The 6,125-nt window shown below is 35.1% G+C and overlaps 1 long non-coding RNA gene across 1 annotated transcript in view; it reads left to right on the top strand.

Annotated features, from left to right (window-relative positions):
- Nucleotides 1-2,249: 2,249 nt before the first annotated feature.
- The window catches only part of LOC106723680, a 4,519-nt gene continuing 643 nt past the window's right edge, over nt 2,250-6,125 (top strand). The window contains exon 1 of the long non-coding RNA XR_001359382.1: nt 2,250-2,531. This is a non-coding gene — a long non-coding RNA (uncharacterized LOC106723680). The remainder of the gene's footprint in view (nt 2,532-6,125) is intronic.

Here is a 6,125-nt window from a genome sequence, read left to right as displayed (position 1 = left end):
GTTCACTTTTTGATTTGACATACGAGTAATTTGAGTTACGAGCTCCGTCGCAGAACTAATTAAACTTGTAAGTCAAGGCCCCACTGTATATAAATACATGAAAAACTAATGCCAACTCACCAACTGCAGAATCAAATGAGATGAGAACAGGGCGTAGCACACAGTAGCTTCGGAAGCCCGCGGATCCGCAAGTGCATGGGTGATACTTTGTGTTTAAGTTAGATTATTATGGGGAAAATTTTGATAAGAAGGCAAAATTATAAAGAAATTAGAATATTAAAAGGTACTCTTTTAAATCAGGCTGAAAAAAGAGTGCCATGGTCATCTTTAATGTGGTTTCTTGTTCAAATTAAAATCTTAATTCGTATTTGGAATCTAAAATCTGTAATAAGAAATGAAACCCCGCTGCTGAATCCGCCTCTGGTGCAAAGAGATTCAAAGGTGGCAGGAGAGGGCAGAGCTATAAGCTCTCCCACAATGAGATTACTTAATGTTTTGTTTAAAAATTACCAGAGAACATCTTATGACAACCAAATTTTGGCTAAGATAACCTTGGGTGATAGCTACTACTTTGGAAAGCGAAATAGGAAAAAATTTAAAATATGTCTTTTTCTATTAAGCATGACTTGGGGAAAAAATAAGCCATCTGAGTCATTTGCTGAAACTTCCCCCAAAGCAGGATGGTGAATTTGACCAAAGGAAAAAAGATGCAAGCTGGTTCTAGCAACAGGATTTGCATTTCCATAATAAAGAGTAATTTTTAAAATGCTAATGAACCGCGTTCCAAAGTTAACTTCAAGGCCGAAAAGAAATTCAGTATATTTTCTCTGTTACAAAAATTTGCTAAAGAAAATGCCTTAAAATAATTATTGAATTTAAATCTGAAAATTATTGAAAAATAGATAATTAAAAAATCTAAGTAGCCCTTTGTTAATTAAAAAAGCCAGCTACGCCTTTCTAATAGAGGAAGGGGCTGCTTCCTGCCTGCAGCAAAATGTTAAAAAAAGAATGTGGTCAATTTACATCTGAAAAGACCAGGTAGGCCAAAACCTGCTTTGCAAGGCTCAAATGTGGTTTTCCAGAGCTGCTAGAAACTAAAAAGTAAAGTTTACTAAATCAAATGATAAAACTTGTTCAATAATCTAAATTTGCCTCTTGAAAAATCTAGAGGACAGAATTGAATATATTGATTGTGTCTTGTATTTTTGAAGTTTATTCTTAAGAATATAAAGTGTTATTAATCTAAAGAAATGCTAAATATTTGACTTGCCAGATCTAAAAGCTTTGGGAATAAATTGGGAGAAATTACAGTTGTGGTAGTAGCTAAATGCCTAAAGTATAGAAATTTAATTTTTAAGAAAATCTTGTTTTCTCTGAAAAATTAGAAGTTCAAAATATGTTACTCATTGGTCTAATGAAAAAAGAGGATTCATTCTGTGATCCCAACCCGAATTTTTTTTTAAAAATATATTTTATTGATTTTTTTACAGAGAGGAAGGGAGAGAGATAGAGAGTTAGAAACATCGATGAGAGAGAAACATCGATCAGCTGCCTCCTGCACACCCCCCACTGGAGATGTGCCCGCAACCAAGGTACATGCCCTTGACCGGAATCGAACCTGGGACCCTTCAGTCCACAGGCCGACGCTCTATCCACTGAGCCAAACCGGTTACGGCGCAACCCGAATTTTTAATACTAAAACCAGTCTAAATTTAGTAATTGATATTTTAAGATAACTATAAAAAGTATATAATCTTTAAATCATATATATTTTACTTATATCTTAAATGTTATGAAAGGTTTGGCCTCTAAGAAGGGCTAAACAAATTTTGTTTAATATCTCTGAAAATACAGCAGTGGAATTTTAAGATGTAATTTAAAAGACAAAAGCTCCTCGCCACTTGCATTTTAAATTAGGCTGGAGGTGGGCGGCATTTGTGCCTCGTGAATCAGACATAAAAGTTTACTAAATTTACTATCTTTGCTTTTTCAATAAAAATACCTACTTAAATTACTTATTAAATTAACTTTTAAAAACATAATCAAAGTCTCATATAATTTAAGTTATATGAGAAGCCAATATCTTTGTAAACAATTGAATCCTAGTAAAGTCTTCTAAAAAAGTTACTGAAGGCTTCCCATGATCCCTCTGTATATGCAAATAAGCTGAAAGGGAATGCTGTTTAAAAATATTATTCTAAATTTAATAAAAAGAGAAATTTAAAATTTTGAAATCTCTTCCACTAATATTTATAGCATAATCTAAAGATTATTATTAAAATACCAAATCTGAAAATCAATACAGTCACCATGAGTGAATAAGGACTTGAAATACATGGCCTTGCTGCACTAGCAGTTAACATCCAGAAAACAATCCTATAATTTGTTGGGTGTAAAGAGAAAGCCAAAGATACCTTTTAGTTTAAATTTTCTAAAGTGGCCTGAAAGATATGTTGGAGGTAAATAAAGAAGAGGCTTCCTTCAAACATCTCAAGAACTGCAATTAATGTTACTAGGTCTAATGTGAAAATGTAAGTAAGTTGTTTTTGCCTCCCTTAACATAGCTAGTGTAAAATTACTCAAAGACTAATTACAGAAGTTTAATTAATATCATTTATTGCCTATAACCTAGGTCCTAGGACAAGTAAGGTTAAAAAAATAATAAAAGTAGATGTTATTCAGATTAATTTAAATTGGCTAATTGAAATAAATATTCAAGAAATTTAATTGTACTAGATAGGAAACTGTTCCTGAAGTGTTAACTATAATTTTTTATTGATGGTTCATCTTATATAAAAATTGCTTAACATGCAATAAATCCAGAGCAGTCATATTTCTATACAAGAAATTGAAAGTTATCAAGACTGCATTGTAAAATCTCTAAAAGTCTCCTAATATTTAAATCAAAAAAGGGGGGATTGTGGAATAATGCCCTGTAAGTAAAAGCCTTAATTACATCAAAAAAATTTTTACTTGGTTACCAATGAGATCAAAGAAGAAATTAAAAACATCCTGGAAACTAATGACAATGAAAACACAACAATCCAAAACCTTTGGGACACAATGAAAGCAGTCCTGAGAGGGAAGTTTATAGCTCTACAGGCCTACCTCAACAAACAAGAAAAAATGGTAGTAAATCATCTAAATCTACAGCTCAAAGAATTAGAAAGAGAGCAACAAGAAAACCCCAGAGTGAGCAGAAGGAAGGAGATAATAAAGATTAGAGCAGAAATAAATGACATAGAGACCAAAAAAACAATACAGAAAATCAATGAAACCAAGAGCTGGTTCTTTGAAAGGATAAACAAGATCGACAAACCTCTAGCCAGGCTCACCAAAAAGCAAAGAGAGAGGACCCAAATAAACCAAATCAGAAATGATAGAGGCGAAATAACAACAGACCCCACAGAAATACAAATGATTGTTAAAAAATACTATGAACAACTCTACTCCAACAAACTAGACAACCTGGAGGAAATGGACAAATTCCTAGAAAAATACAACATTCCAGCACTCAATCAGGAAGAATCTAAAAATCTCAATAGGCCAATAACTATGGAAGAAATTGAAGCAGTCATCAAAAAGCTTCCAGCAAACAAAAGCCCAGGACCAGACGGCTTCACAGGGGAGTTTTACCAAACATTCAAGGAAGAACTAAAACCTATCCTCCTCAGACTACTACAAAAAATCCAAGAGGAAGGAACACTTCCAAGCTCATTCTATGAAGCCAGCATCACCCTAATACCAAAACCAGGTAAAGACAACACAATGAAAGAGAATTACAGGCCAATATCCCTCATGAACATAGATGCCAAAATCCTCAACAAAATCTTAGCAAATCGGATCCAGCAGTACATCAGAAAGATCATACACCATGACCAAGTAGGATTTATCCCAGGGATGCAAGGATGGTACAATATCCGCAAATCAATAAACGTGATACATCACATAAACAAATTGAAAGAAAAAAACCACATGGTCATATCAATTGATGCAGAAAAAGCATTTGACAAAATCCAACACCCATTTTTGATAAAAACTCTCAGCAAGGTGGGAATAGAAGGATCATACCTCAACATAATAAAAGCCATATATGACAAACCCACAGCCAACATCATACTCAATGGACAAAAACTAACACCATTTCCCCTAAAAACAGGAACAAGACAGGGATGCCCACTCTCACCACTCCTGTTCAACATAGTACTGGAAGTATTAGCCATTGCAATTAGGCAAGAAGAAGAAATAAAAGGCATCCAAATTGGAAAAGAGGAAGTAAAACTGTCCTTATTTGCAGATGACATGATATTATACTTAAAAAACCCTAAAGACTCCATCAAAAAACTATTAGACTTAATAAAAGAATTCGGCAATGTAGCAGGATACAGAATTAACGCCAAGAAATCTATGGCATTTCTATACACCAATAGTGAACTTGCAGAAAGAGAGACTAAAAAAGCAATCCCATTTACCATCTCACCAAAAAAATTAAGCTACCTAGGAATAAACTTAACTAAAGAGGTAAAAGACCTCTACTCAGAAAACTACAGGACGTTGAAAAAAGAGATAGAGGAAGACATAAAGAGATGGAAGAACATACCATGTTCTTGGATTGGTAGAATCAACATCATTAAAATGTCCATACTACCCAAAGCAATCTATAAATTCAACGCACTTCCCATTAAAATACCAACGGCATATTTCACAGACCTAGAACGAACTCTCCAAAAATTCATCTGGAACAAAAAACGACCCCGAATAGCTGCAGCGATCCTGAGAAAGAAGAAAGTAGGTGGGATCTCAATACCAGATATCAAGCTGTATTACAAAGCCACTGTTCTCAAAACTGCCTGGTACTGGCACAAGAACAGACATATAGATCAATGGAATAGAATAGAGAGCCCAGAAATCAGCCCCAACCAATACGCTCAATTAATATTTGACAAAGGAGGCAAGAACATACAATGGAGTCAAGACAGTCTCTTCAATAAATGGTGCTGGGAAAATTGGACAGATACATGCAAGAAAATGAAACTAGACCACCAACTTACACCATACACAAAAATAAACTCAAAATGGATAAAGGACTTAAATATACGACCGGAAACCATAAAAATACTAGAAGAATCCAAAGGCAACAAAATCTCAGACCTATGCCGAAGCAATTTCTTCACCGATACAGATCCTAGGGCATTGGAAACTAAAGAGAAAATAAACAAATGGGACTACATCAAAATAAAAAGTTTCTGCACAGCAAAAGAAACCATCAACAAAACAACAAGAAAGCCCACTACATGGGAGAACATATTTGCCAACATTATATCTGATAAGGGCCTAATCTCCAACATTTATAGGGAACTCATACAACTTAACAAAAGGAAGATAAACAATCCAATCAAAAAATGGGCAAAGGACCTAAATAGACACCTTTTAAAAGAGGACATTCAGAAAGCCAAGAGACATATGAAAACATGCTCAAAGTCACTAATCATCCGAGAGATGCAAATCAAAACAACAATGAGGTACCATCTCACACCTGTCAGAATGGCTATCATCAACAAATCAACAAACGACAAGTGCTGGAGAGGATGTGGAGAAAAAGGAACACTTGTGCACTGCTGGTGGGAATGCAGACTGGTGCAGCCACTATGGAAGACAGTATGGAGTTTCCTCAAAAAACTGGAAATGGAACTCCCATTTGACCCTGTGATCCCACTTCTAGGAATATATCCCAAGAAACCAAAAACACCAATCAGAAAGGATATATGCACCCCTATGTTCATAGCAGCACAATTCACCATAGCTAAGATTTGGAAACAGCCTAAGTGCCCATCAGTAGATGAATGGATTAGAAAACTGTGGTACATCTACACGATGGAATACTATGCTGCTGTAAAAAAGAAGGAACTCTTACCATTTGCAACAGCATGGATGGAACTGGAGAGCATTATGCTAAGTGAAATAAGCCAGTCAATGAAGGAAAAATACCACATGATCTCACTCATTCATGGATAATAGAGACCATTATAAACTTTTGAACAATAATAGATACAGAGGCAGAGCTGCCTCAAACTGATTGGCAAACTGCAGTGGGAAAGCCAGGGAGGGTTGGGGGGCAGGAGGGA

Source organism: Myotis brandtii, unplaced genomic scaffold (assembly GCF_000412655.1).
Source record: "Myotis brandtii unplaced genomic scaffold, ASM41265v1 scaffold621, whole genome shotgun sequence".
In the NCBI taxonomy this organism is placed as follows: Eukaryota; Metazoa; Chordata; class Mammalia; order Chiroptera; family Vespertilionidae; genus Myotis; species Myotis brandtii.
This window is presented reverse-complemented; position numbering and strand designations above follow the sequence as displayed.